Consider the following 14,954-nt stretch of genomic DNA (forward strand, 5'->3'; position numbering starts at 1 on the left):
ACATAAAAAAAAGTCTAAGTATTTGTTTCATTTCTGTCTTCAGAAACAAACATTAACCATGTTGTGTTTATTTTTGTTGTCTTTGGCTTACTTATTAAAAATATAAATAACAACTATGTGGAAGGAAAAAGGAGAAACTTAATGGAAGAAAAAGAAAATGAAACAGTAATTAGAAAAAATGTTTAGTGTTTACAAGTAAAGGGCCAAGTCACTTATACACAAGATAATTTGAGAAAATGCCAAACTTTGTTGCAGACCCCCAACAATCACGATTCAGAGATGCAAGATAACCAATAAAGAGTTAAATTCAGAATATAACCTGGAATCTAAAACTCTGCTGGGCATCACAGATAAATGCCTGAAAAATTCTTAAGTGAGTTATACTAAATTCATTTATATATTTTCAAAGATGAAGGACATTAAAGATAAACGTAATGTTGCAGTGGACAAGTCTCAACAAATCAATACAACTTTCCCACCCCATTTTCTCCTTTAATAATGAGAAACCAATCAGGCTGATATGACAAATCTTTACTCTCATTAGCTTAAAAAATGATTTCATAGGAAATACTCAAGAAGCATTAAAAGATACTAAAATACACTTTCTCCAAATCAACACAAATTAATTACAAGGGATTTTCAAAGAATAGTTGCTGATGGCTCAACATCAGTATATAGGAATCCATAGCTATCAGTTTTCTGTCTGGGATTATTTATCAATTATATTAATGATACAAATGAAACAATAGATCAGTTGCTAATTTAATTTATTGGCAACATTAACTTACAAAGAATCAGTATCTTCAGCTACAAGTCGGATTTACTAAGTATCTACTCTATTTACATACATAAAGTAAACAACTGCATTTTTCTTTATTTTTATTTTCAGGAAAAATCTCCTGAACATATAACTACATTTCTTTGGTAATGAGATTGAGGTTCAGAAATGTATTGACTCATCTACAATCAACAACTGAAAGAGTGGTGTTGAAGTCAGGGTCTGTACTTGAGTCAAACTTCCTCACATCTAACCTGCCTAGTGGTGGCATTACTATCGTGAGGGTCAAATGGAGATTTTGAACACTGTTAATGTCTGAAGCAAAATGACTATGCAATCTACCGCTTCACATCGCCGTTATTTCAAAGTACTTTTCTCAAAAATGAGAAAGGGAATGAAAATTAACATTTCTTGAGATTCCCAAGCACTATGCTAGAATCTTTAAAAGATATTATTTCATTCATTCATACATTCAACAAGTATTAATCGGGTGCGTTCTAGGTGCTGGTGAAATTAACAGTGAACTATACAATATATCTGTCCTTTTGGAATTCCCTCTCTTGTTAGAAAGAAAAAAAAGAATAAACAGAGTAAGCAGTAAATCGATGTAATTGGTAGTGCAAAGATATAAAGAGACAATGGCGGGGCTTTGCTTGTTTTGTCTTTTAAATAGTCCCGAGAAGGCCCTGCTGCAGGGAGTGCGTCTGAGCATGTCACTGAATTAGGTCAAGAAGTCAGCCATGCGAAAATCTCAATGTGGAATGTTCAGGGCAGAGGGAACAATAAATGCTGAAGCATTCAAGTGGGAATCTAGCATATTCTCTAACAGCAAGGAGACCTGTATGGCCACAGTGAAGTCAGCAAGGCAGAGAATGAGGTGAGCAAGGAGAAAGCCAGATTGTGAAGGGCTTTGCAGGCCATGGTCAAGTGTGGATGGGTTTGGGAATACCATGCTGTGACTTACATGCTAAAATGCCATGCTCACTGGCATGTGACAAACAGCCTCGAAGGGACATGAATGAACAGAAGGAAATGAGTGAGGGGACAGGGATGACACTGGTGAGAGATGCTGATGGCCTGAGCCAGGATGCTAACTGTGTGGATGGCGGGAAGTGGTCAGATGGTGGAAGTGAAGTTCATTGGGTGGCTGCACATAAAGTCTATGAAGAAAGGAGAGGAATCAAGGTTTGGGTCTTACCAACTGGGTGACTAGTGTTGACATTTATGAAGACAGAAAAGACTCGGAGAAGAGCAATTTCAGGGTATCTGGCTTAGAGGTCTGATTTCTACCTGTTTATTATGATGTAGAGATGCCATATTAAACTCAGAAATATGAGTTAAGATCTCAGAGGAGAAGTTAGGGCTGAGAGTTAAATTTGACAATCTTAGGTAATTGATGGTAGTTGAAGTCATGGGACATGAAAGCATCTAAAGCAGTGGTTCTCAACCTTCCTAATGCCGCGACCCTTTAATACAGTTCCTCATGTGGTGGTGACCCCCCAACCATAAAATTATTTTCGCTGCTCCTTCATAACTGTAATTTTGCTACTGTTATGGACTGTAATGTAAATATCTGATATGCAGGATGTATTTTCATTGTTCGCGACCCACAGGTTGAGAACCGCTGATAAAGAAAAGAGTAGAACTCGAAGGCCAAGTCATTGTATTTACCAACATTTAGAGGTTAAGTTCTCAGCCAAGGAAACTGAGAAAGTGCATCCAGCAAGGTAGAGGGAAAGAATGGAGCCCCCAATCATGAGAGCCAAGCTCCCTAAGTCTTTCAGGAAGGGGGATGGACTAAGGGAGCGATGGACTCAGCAATACAAGGCTCACTTCTACCTTACAATCAAGCAGATAAGCATTGGACTTCCACCATTTTTATTTTTTTTTAAACAGAAGACAAAATTGAAGCTGAAATATGTCAATTAACGTGATGATTATCACACTGCTAATAAGTGATACAGCTAGGATTCATACTGCCCCTGATTCTAAAGACTGTTATTTCCATATTTTCAAAGAAGTAAAGCTATTTAAATAAAGAAATGAGAGTTATTAAAGAACTATACTGAGTGAAATTTTGGTAAGACTAATCATTCAAAGCTGGGGACACTCTCATCTATTGCAGAAAATAAAATCTAACAATTAAGTCATGTTTTGTTTTTTTTGTAGGGAATTTGTGTAATTCTAGATTTGTAGACAATTGCTGGAAAATGCTCTATGCCAAGTCTTATTTTATGTGAGGTAACCAAAGCTGAAGCACCTTTTGGTACAAAATCCCATTGCTATTGTCCAACACCATAAAATTTTGGCAGAAAAGCACTGGCATATGGAGAGAAGATGCATAACTACTCTACAATGCAAAAATCATGAAATGAATCAGTAATTCTGTGAGTATCACAGTACATTTATAAACCTACCAAAGTTTAGTGTGTATTGGACTAAAATACAAGCTTATTGAAAATAATTTATCATTAAGCTTTTGGGATAAATTTCTCAACCGGGGAGGGTATCATGTAAAACATGACTTGACTTTAAAAGCATCGAGTCTGTGAGCTTTAGGCAAAAAGCTGTGAATGCCCCTAAATTCTGTGGTTTGAATGTGTCACCTACCAGGCAAATAAAATTTTTTTAAATGTAGCCTAAAGTCTACTACATAAAACATTCAATGCTCGTGCATATAAATGCAAGTTTGTGGCTTAATTTAGCAAAAGAAAGCCAAATTTTGTCACAGGCCAACAAAGTCATTATTTGTGCAAACATCTATACCATGCACCGGAAGCATTTCATGTACTAACTCACTTTTATAAATGCACAATAGTTATAAAACTATCAGACCTGACGAATCTTAATTTTAGAACCTTGAAGTTCATCTGGGCCAGGTTCCAGTTAATGCAACCTTCTCTAGAGTATGTCAGGTAGGAAATAGAAGTAGCAGCCACTCGTGCTATTAGGCTTTATTTACCCAAAGTTTACCATGTCTAGTAACTAAACAAAAGACAAGCTCGCTACTTTACAAGGCAGCACAATTCATATTTATATTAACCAAAATCTACCTTTCTGTAATTCCACAGAATAAAAGCATTCTGCATGTGAGGCCTTCAGACTCAGAAGGCGTTCTATAATTTCTCCAACTGTAGTGGATACTTATGAAATTGTCTGCCCAGAATCTCTACCCTTCTGAGAACTCCTTCTCCTCTCCCTTCTAGCTCTGGTCCAGTGATGGGCACCTCTCCCTTGCTAGGGCAGCAATGCCTTTCTCTAGGGTTTCCAATAACAGGAGCAAAAGAGTCAAAGGCATATGTCACTATAGAGCACAACGCTGAGCTGTAGAGTTCAGAGGCCCCTCCTCATGGCAGGAGCAGCTGGAAGCCTGGGGAAGAAGACTGACACTGACTAGGAGAAATCAGGAGCCATAACTGCTGAAGGTGTCCTGATGATTTCTGAATCTTTGCTACTAATACATTGGAGGCCCAGTGCATTCCTCTACTTGGTTTTCATAAAACATCCCAGCGTTCTGATAATAAATTACCTTCTTCGTTAAGCTGGTTCAATCACATTTCCATTGCTGGCAGCCAAGGGACCTTAATACATCTTCACCTACTTCAAACAATTCTCATAGAAGACAGAGCAACCCAGGTCTAAAACCCAGGCACTATCGTCGACAGTGTGAGTCTCTACAAAGCCTCAGGATTCTCTGTGCCTTTCGGGTCCCAATACTCCATTTCCTATGTGGAAGAAGCACAGCAGGGACAAAACACATGGAAAGAATAGAAGGCTACATTCAATCAGGGGCCTTGCCATTACCTCTCCTTTCAGATGCATTTTCTGCCATTTAGAATTGAAGAGTAAGGAAGGGTGAGGGTGTAAGATCATGGGAATGAAGAATAATGACAGGGCAGAGGGAGTTAAAAAATAAACAATTCTGTTGCCATTATACCTAAGGTTGGCCATGAACAGGCGTGTCTAAATGCAGTTAATTAGGGGACAAGCCCAGGGAACAGGTGATGAATTCTCTGGGGTACCCTTATACACTTTCCCAAGCAATCATACAACGAGTGTAGCTGCCATCTGTGGGCCCTGCCACGTGCCAGCTCCTGGGCTCAGCGTTTTCATACATTATCTTGTTAATTCCTTGGCTTAGGCATCTTTTGGGTATATTCAGAGGAATAAAAAGGCTGCTGGCTATTCCCCAGAGCCTGGCGGTATGGAGCATGGCTTTAGGTGGTGATTGAGAGAAGTGATTCTTTGCCTGCTGCCAAGCGTAAGTTCAGGGGAATGAGAGCCTGTGAGAGAGGAAGGAGGAAGCCGGCTCACCCGTGGAACCCAGGGGAGCTTGCCCTTGAACTCCGTGGGGCTGAGAGGGGGAAATTAAAGCTGGATACTGACCGATGATCTAGTACTTAGCACAAAACAAAATGCAGGAATAGGTCTACATTTATTCTGGTTGTAAAAGGTCCATAGTGAACATTAAAAGAGAATATTTTCTCAGGAAATCTGACAAAGTCTGAAGAATTTAGTCCCTAATAGACATGCCTGGATCTTCTTCAAGTTCCTCCTCTTGAATTAAGATTATTGCTATAAAAACCTTAGATATATGTTATAAATAAACCATAACAAAGTAACACATCATACTCTAATTCTATAAAAATAATAACAAAGGAGATATAAAGACAAGTTAAACATTTCAAAAAACGAAAAAGGAGCAATTGCTTCCTAAAGCTATTTAGCTTGTATCACCTATAAAACATTTAAAATTAAATAATAGAAGAAAAAATAAAATAAACATAAATTAGTAAATTTCAAAGAAATAAAAACATTAAAAGATACAATGGGCGGGGGGGTATTTTGACCAATATTTGTCATTTACCAAGAAATAATAATTAGTTAAAAAATATTGTTTTCCAGTGGAAACTCAATGTTTCAAATCATCACTGTTTGAATGTGTGCAGTTTTTCTTTACTTTTAAAAAATCTCTCTCCTGGTTTATAAACTTAAAGGCAGCAAAAGGGAAACAATCTTACAAAAATTTCTGAGTATATTTTATTCCCAAATCCACCGTTAATAGACCAACTACAGCCTCAACATTGTTAATAGTAAAATACTGACCTCATCATTGTAAATACTAAGCTTTGGAGTGTACTTTTTATTATCAAGTACAATTTTGTGTTTTCGGAACATCTGTCTTCACTCTATAGACTAAAATCAACAGGAATATACTATCTTAAATACTTGAGCAAAACTCAGTAAAAGATACAGTAGGCAAACATTGTGGTCGGCTCAGCAGTGATTACCAACTCATGCTCCAAATTCACTATAAAATGAAAATCAATATTTCCACAAGTTCCTGCAACATAAAAGATAACCTTCATTGATTTTTCTAGACTTAGGCCTCGCTGATAAAATCTAATATAAATTTTCAACCATGAGGATTTGGATCAGAGCAGGGGTGATAAGTCCTGCACATCTCTTAAGAGGTGGAGAATTTTTTTTTTTTAAAGTGCACGTTCATACTATTTATAATTTGCCCTGTGCAAGTGAAAGCCTTTTCCACCAGTGCTATCAGGAATCTCTTCTAATTTTTATTACTGTGAGGCTAAAGCCTGTTCCAGATAATTTGGAAATTTCAGGGGAGTTGTGATAGGGCTGATGGTGCAGCCCTGGCTGACTTGAGAAAGGAGCTAACCGGTAATAGCCTCCATGGCTGCGCTGATTAAATGTTGCCATAGATGAAAGGCCTGCCATTGCCGCAATAAATTAACCAATCACACAAATCCCAAGTCAGTGCTAATCCTTCCTTGATACTCTGATCCTCTGATCAGCTCAAGGAGGTAAAGAAACTGGCTTGTGACGCTTGGTGCTCTAACCCCTGGATTTCATGTACACAACGAGCTAATGATAGCTTGCTGACCAGTTCAATGGGATGAACTCCTCTCACAACCCTTAGGGAACACCTCGGCCTTCAGAGAGAGAGAGAGAGAGAGAGAAAGAGAGAGAGAGAGAGAGAGAGAGAGAGAGAGAGAGAGAGAGAGAGAGAGAGAGAGAGAAAAGAAAATTGACAAGCCCATGGGAGGTTCTGTGTTTTACTAGGAAATGCAGGCAAACTATCCAGTACTTGTTCACTAAAATAATCATGAAGCCAGGACCGAAGTGCGACACGTTCTGTATCACTTGGGTGTGGATAATGAATCGCAAAAGGACAAGGATCAGAGAGAAGCGGGAAAACCAAAGAAAGCCACCTGGGAGAGTGGCCTTTCCAGAGAGCACGCGGGCCTTTCTGATCTTTGGTTTTGTCTTCGGTGCAATTTTTGAAGCAGCACTCCGCTGATACTCTGGATTTGTTCGGAGCTGCACAATTGGGGCTTCTGTGAATTCTGTGGGAGACGGGATGTGCCATAGCGCACTGCTGGTGTGATTAGAATCTGATTTAGGAACAGACCCATTGAATCAATTAGCAGAAGGTCTGGCCTCATGCAGTGTCTTCCTGTTAATTACGTGAATGCCGTTTCCGTAGCAGAGGTCCTGAAATCAGGTCTGTGCAGGATGCATTAGGGGACTTCATAATTGGGGAAAGTTTTGTGTATGTGGTAATTGGTTGCTAGGAGGAAGAAGGCTCTAGGGTTTTCCCCCAGGGTTTCACATATAAAGAATTTTTGAAAGGACTTCATTATCTCTCTTGGTCATTCTCAAGAAATTAAAACCAGTTCTTTTATATGGCAGATGTAGAAACAAGGGGGAAGATGTAGAAAATCAACGATTTGGAAATAAAACTAGAGTTTATTTAGTATGAGGAGCGGCAAGGTGAGGAAAAATACTTTTGTGAACAATTATTGAATTATGTTACTTTCAAAGGGAGAGACAGGGAAGAATCGATCATTTCCCCAAAAGATAATTTTAAAAATCTATTTGGTCAGTAAAAATTTAATCACATTTATGCAACCCAATGAAGCAAAGCTAAAAGACCGCGATCAAAACTTGGCAAGTGGATATTCGAAGTTGAAAATGTGGTCTTTGTGCCAGATAAAAACTAGCTGATAAAAATAACAGCCATCTTTCAGATCAATTCTCTCTCTTACGAAACTTCCCTGGATTTTAACTATCTTGTCATCCTCCTCCTTTGTATTTACATGACGATCATGTGCGGGTAGCACAGCTCTCTCAAGTGACCTTCCCAAAGGCAGTCCTTCCCACTGCTGGACTCAGAGCGAGAGTGGTTGTAAGGAGCAGATCTCAGGAGAATTAATTAGTCAGAACACGAGAAGAATACAGCTTACTCCCTGCAAGGCATTCTGGGCCAACACTGCGGAATAACACAGTCATTTCTGACCAAAAAGAAGCATGAGAGAAGGACCTTTTTTCCCTTCCCAATAACAACAGATGTTACGACAGTCCGGAGAGGCACTAAAGTAAGTTTTCTGCAGCAGAACAATGGAGCTGGAAAGAACTTAAGTAATGATCCTCTATAGAATTTAATCCTTTGGAGTTCTCATGGGATCCCTCGCACCTGCAGTATCTATTCTAATTTAATATTTATCCTCATTAATAGTCTTATATAATGTAGTTATAGTGCAGGCATACTATTAGGAATTTGATTCATTACCATTCCCAAATGAAAGACACTATTCATGGGAAAAATTAAATAAGAGACCATTTAAAATATGATATAGTATACAGAGATTTTCTTACCAACTTAGGATAAAGATAACTCAAGTATATTATTATACTACCCTTTTATTATTAAATTAAGATGGGTTGATATCACTATCATTATTATTAGGATATTTATCTGTATTGAATGGAATGAAAAACAAGAAAAAAATAACTTAAATTTAAAAAATTGGTTTCTGGCCGAAACCGGTTTGGCTCAGTGGATAGAGCGTCGGCCTGCGGACTGAAGGGTCCCAGGTTCGATTCCGGTCAGGGGCATGTACCTGGGTTGCGGGCACATCCCCATTGGGGGATGTGCAGGAGGCGGCTGATCGATGTTTCTCTCTCATCAATGTTTCTGACTCCCTGTCTCTCTCCCTTCCTCTCTGTAAAAAATCAATAAAATATATTTAAAAAAAAATTGGTTTCTGTACTCTTAGTGACTGTACTTCCATTTAGAGCTAATGAGGTTATACCTGATGTGTCTATGAAAAAATGACACAGGTGAGAGGTTTCAAGTCTTTTTCTCATTAACACAAAATGCAAAGAATTATATATGACAAGTACTTGAAATGTATCATCATCATATCATTTTAAATGAGTAGAATTATTTCAGCATTAGACTTTACTTTTACCCAAAGAATATATATTTCCAAGATGATTAGACATACATATAGAAAACAAGACAGCATTTTAAAAACTGACCATGTCAATTCCTGCCAATCCAAAGGTTATTTCCTGATTTTCAAAGATGACAGAGCCCAGGAATAACACAGCCTTAACATTCAACTGAAACAAAAAAATTCAACATCTCTTAATAATGACTTTTTTTTCTCACAGATACCAGGATCCAGCTTTTATATAGACTGGGAAATGGTATATGTGGTTGTCCAAAGATAAAACTGGGGAAACTAAAGCACAAATAAGTGTGCCTGAAAAACAGAAATATTTCAAGGTTCTATTTGAATTCTACTTTCTAAAGAATAACAGGTTTTATTAAACTTCTGGAGTCAACAAAGAAGCAGCCATGGAGGGAGTATGTCTGTCCCTTTCCAGAGAACCAAATGCTAAAAATCACCTTAGATACTACCTTTCTTAATTGAGGTTTTAGAGATAAAAAGTCCAATGCCCTCTCTTCCCAATTGCTTTTCCTACTCAGGAATCTCATAGTCAGTCTCTCTCTCTCTCTCTCTCTCTCTCTCTCTCTCTCTCTCTCTCTCTCCAGATAAAGATCAGATGCACCAATTCCTCCTCTTCCTCCTCTGTCATGTCATGAGTTGCTTTATTTGATGATTACAGAGCAGTTAAATTCTTAGAGGAAGTAAATTATTTAACTTTCATGAGCTCTTTTCACACCACTGCTATGCAAAAGCAGCTTTGGATCCCAACTTACATTAGGAAACATCCAGAAGCTTTAGGATTGATGCTAAACTTGCAAAGGTTCTCACCGGAAGAGTAGAGTACCTACTTTCCTAGGTATAACATAGCAGAGTAGCTACGGAGAGTGTGAATCTCTTTGCAACTGGCATGATACCAATAAGGAAGATGTAACCCTTATTATAAATTGGGATTCTTTTCTATTCTTTTCCTTCTCTCTTTTTTTTTTTTTTTAAAGAAAAATGCAAGGTGTTAAAGAAAAAAGAAAACCCCCTTACTCTTCTTTGATTTTTATAATCTGGTTTTTTTCGCTCTCTTTACTTGGTGATTTCTCTTCATTCAGTCTTATTTCTTTTAATCTGATGACACTAGGCATCTAAGGATCAGGGATTCAAATACATCTTTGCTCATGCGGTTGACAACCTGCTCTTCTGTTCTAATAGAAACTCATATTCCATTTGAAATAAGTGTTTACAGAATACACAGCTTATAGTGACTACTAAATGCCAAACTATTTCATCCATTTTGGTTAATTTATTACACAACTGGTCGTTTCTTCTTCTTTTTTCTTTCAGGGAAAAGTAAGATATCCACTAACTGTGCTTGCTTAGATTCGCTCTCACTTATTTCAGGTTGGTTTAAAATACACATAGATTCTGGATGATACTAGGAAACCAATTAGAGGATATTAGTGAGTGTTGAACAGTTTTCTTACAGGGTTTAATCATGAGGAATACATAGATTAAAAACTGAAAGGAGAAGTATGGCTAAAGCCAATAAAAGAGATGGTAACTAAAAAATGTTGGCGAAAAAGTTTACCATATTTAATGCTCTCTACGCCATCACCATTGAGTAGAAAATAAAATACCAGCCCAGCTGTTGATGCTCAATAGTTGAGCACCATCCTATGAACTAAAGAGTTCGATTCCAAGTCAGGGTACCTGCCTGGGTTGTGGGCTTGATCCCCTATAGGGGACATACAGAAGGCAGCCGATTAACCAGTTAACTGCCACGATAATTTGAATTTAATTAAAAAAGATCCACTGCTTGCGTCTATAGCCGCTTATGGCGTACAAATGGTTAGTGACGCTCTCTCATCATTGATGTTTCTATCTCTCCCTCTCCCTTCGTCTCTAAAATCAATAACAATATTTTTTAAAAGAAATATTAAATCCAGATTTCTTGTCCTGGCATGGGAAGTTTCCCGTTACCTGGACACGAATCCTTCCTTTGATCCTCATTAGCCACACCTTACCCCAAATCGCTTGCGTTTCCCCTTGGACACGTGTTCGTTTTAGGCCTTTATCCTTTGTATATGCTGGTGCTTCTCCCTGGAATTTACATTCTCAATTTATTTACTGAGTAAATTCACACTTGAAGATTTTTCTAAAAATCACCCTGCAGAAACCTTCTTTGGGCATTTGAGCCATTTAAACGTTTCATCTTCTTACGCTTGGTAGAGAATCACTGCCTCATGGCTGGGCTGGTTAATATTGATTATTAACAAGGGACCCTTCCCTTCTCTAGGCAAGTGGCAGAGATGTGACCCAGGCTGACTCACTCCCTTCCTGGACGTGAATCCTGAACAAAGAAAGAAAAAGACCAAAACTTGGTGTTCATTTTTTCCTACGAAAATGCCTTGATTAAGACTGTACAAAGGTTCCTACTATGAGACACCTCACACCCTCAAACTGCTTTGATGCTTGTCCTTTTCTAAACCTGGTTCTCTGACTTCCACTGATTCTGTGAACACCCCGCTACCTTCCCCATAAATTCTGTTTCTGCCTAAGTTAGAGGTTGTGTCTACTGCTTATGTTTTTTTTTTTAAAGAAACAACTTCTTGGGCAGACCTCCATCAGAACCATTGTACTATCCTGTAGTTATTATGTTCACACATCTGTTTCTCTCATAGATTGAGCTCCTTGGAGGAAGAGGATAAATCTAAATCTTCAGCCCCTTTCAATGAAAGACTTAATGAGTGAATCATGATTTATGCGATGAAGAGGACCACCAGAATGGTACTGTAGGGAGGTGGTACAAAAATTAAAGTGCGTGTACTTAAGAAGTGTTAAGTCAGACCAGTTCAAATTCTGGATCTGCACTTTATTCGCTGAGTGCTTCTGGAGGAATAACTGAAACCTCAGTTTCCTCATCTGAAAAATGGTAAAACGAAATCAGCTTCAGAGAGTTACGGAAATATGAAGCAACAAAACACCAACCTCAGTCCCTGGCACTAAAAAGATTAACTACGAATATTTAGGTTTTTAATAAAATGACTTCCTGTAAGCTAGAATTGAGCTCTTATAATTTAGAACTCAGTGGTGTAAAATAATACTTAATTTAGTCTTAAAATTTGTAAAACTCATTTAAAAAATGCTGCAATCCTAAACAAAGCTTAATTCTTTGTTTAAAAAGATATGATCAAGTTAAAATTGATCACCAGACCTTTTGGGGGTGAAAAATTCTTCTAGAAATTAATATTTTGAGATACTGGCACAGCACTCTTCCCAAACACAAGAGATGTAAACCACACGAAGGGTTACTCTCCTGAAATTAGACAAGATAAGTCCAAGAGCCACAAAAGAGATGGGCTGATTTAACAGGAATAACCCAGGCATTTTAGCTTAAAGATGTCTTTAAAGATCTCACTGCATTCTTTGTCAATAACAAGATAATCATAATTTAAAGTTTTTGCTACAATAACCCAGGGTCCCCTGGAGAATACTCGGTGAAATACGAGAGCGTCTAATACCTAGACGCCCAGCTGCATTGCAGTAAGGTCAGCCGAGGAGCAGTGCTGAGACTCGAGGCCATAATGAGTCCATATGGAGCGAGAGCAGCGGAGGTAATAAACTTTCCCACGATGATGTCTTTGCTCCTCACAGAACTAATGTGGACTGACAATCACACGTCATTCTTTCAAGGCATTTTTTTTTTACTTGAAGAATCATGATTTTTTGCCAACGATTAAGATCTACAAATTCAAGGCAAGCATTGCCCAACCTAAAGAAAGTTGTGTGACTGTGTGTGTGTGTGTGTGTGTGTGTGTGTGACTGTCTGAGCGCGCGCGCGTGCGTGTGTTTAATATTTTAATGTAGTGTAACTGATAGAAAGTCTGCACCTCTTGAATTGTGCACAAAGATATCCCCCCCCCCTTTTTTTCTTGGAATGGAATTCTCACTGAAGAGAGACTGGTATTAGCTTCCATGGTAATAAGATGACTCTAAATGAGGCATCTGAGGACAGAAACATTAGAAATTGGGGACAGCTGCGGACAGCAGATTTGGGACACTGGTATCATGTATGTAACAAATCTTTATTAATAACTACATTAAATCCCATATTTTTCATTTATAACGGCTGCATAATTTCCTGTTAACACTTCATGTAAATTCCAGATAAGGTAATAATTTTTTTTTCCAGAATTCTATTTCTGTTTCATTATATGTTCTATACTCTGCCCCACAGGTCAGTTGCATGATTGAAGTATTATGCCTCATTAAAATTCCACTAGTTAAAACATGGAGGCAGAATTTGGGTAATTCTTTTCTTTCTTCATTACTAGAATTAACCATTCCAATACATGCCTGGGCTCCCTAGACCTCATAATTTATGTTTACATATACACTCCCATCCGTACCATTAACGAGCTTTTAAATATACACACATACAAGAAGCATAAGTAACACAGATATATGCTGGTCAAGGGGTCTCGATGTCCTAAACAGAAAGCTCTTATCTTTCTTTTGCTCCAGTGGCTGAAAATCCTTGCCCCACCACCTCCCAGTTCGGTATTTCTAGCTAGCAGCTGCTATCAGAAACCTAAATAACAAAAATATGCAAACTTGCACACTAATTCCCTTTGGAGATAGATCTTGGCTGCCGCCCTGTCATAAATCAGAGAATTTCGATATGAAATGAGGCAAGCAGCTCTAATCATTTCTGCATTTCAAATTGGATCACTGGCTCAATCACTGGGCTTTTTTAAACTGCTTGCCTAAGAGCAAATGTGAGGCGGGAGATAATTCTGAAGACATCTCCCCTTTTGTGGCCGTAGAACTCTTTTAACTGTTTCAAGACTGAAGGCCACATTTCAGCGATAATAGCACAAATCTGCTGGGAGAGATATGGATCCTTCAAGACATCTCCCTCCTCTTTCAACTCACAGAATTCCATCAATATCTGCATATATTATATATATATATTAATATATGTGTGTGCATATGGGTTTTGTGTGTCTAAAAAAGAAAGGGAGGGGGGAAAAAGAGAAGAGAAACATCTGACATATATCCACAGTCTATTTCTCCTTAGAATTTCCTGTTTTTGACACAAGGCAAGTTCCAATTGCACTCTGAGATAGTTAACACTTCTAAACGGGGAGAAATGTATTTCAAATCAAATGAAATGGTACCCAGATTGGAAAGACTTTGGGGTTTCAAGGATGGCCTGCCAATCTGGTCACCCTTCAAAAGCCAAATGAAAAATCGTAAAGTCTTTTCACCTTCTCAGATGATTTCTGATTTCTTATTATGGTTGCACTTTTACATTTTCACATCTCAGGCAACCCTTTAAAAACAATGTTATCAAGGGGGGGGGGGAGGGGAGAAGACCTTCAAGGCAATTACTGAGAGTAAAGAATCCTCTTGACCTTTTGATATTTTTGCTTTGAGTCTCCCTTATTTCTTATCCAAATGATACTAAAGGCTTGTTGTGCGTTTCCTGTGCTTACTACAGTGCTTTGAAAGGAATTTAACTCTATTTTTCAGAGGGGATTTTTAAATACCTTGCAAGCCTAATTGTGATCTGATGAAGTCTTAAAGCTAAGCTGCTTGTGTTTTGAGAATCGAATAAAAATGTTTATCAAAATCTTCTTCTTTTACATGGTTAACAAAACAACTCTGCTTTATCTAGCATTTGTTTTTTTGTTCTATTTTTACTTTTTAATAGCTGACACTGTATTATATTCCTGAGGCTCAGAAGTAAATATACACTATTTATACCATTTCCTTGTTGTTAATTCTGTAAATTGGGAAGGGGTTGATGTCATGCTGATACAGTGTTGGAGGACTTTAATAATACAACTTACCTTCTTTCTATGGCAACCTAATAAATGATAACATTACTGGGCACTTTATGTACAGCTATATAAGTTACA

General features: G+C 38.0%; 1 protein-coding gene across 3 annotated transcripts in view; it reads right to left on the reverse strand.

Moving 5' to 3' along the window:
• ZFPM2 (zinc finger protein, FOG family member 2) overlaps nt 1-14,954 on the reverse strand; it is a 426,566-nt gene that overhangs the window by 166,153 nt on the left and 245,459 nt on the right. The window lies entirely within an intron of this gene.

This window comes from Myotis daubentonii, chromosome 17 (genome assembly GCF_963259705.1).
Source record: "Myotis daubentonii chromosome 17, mMyoDau2.1, whole genome shotgun sequence".
In the NCBI taxonomy this organism is placed as follows: domain Eukaryota; kingdom Metazoa; phylum Chordata; class Mammalia; order Chiroptera; family Vespertilionidae; genus Myotis; species Myotis daubentonii.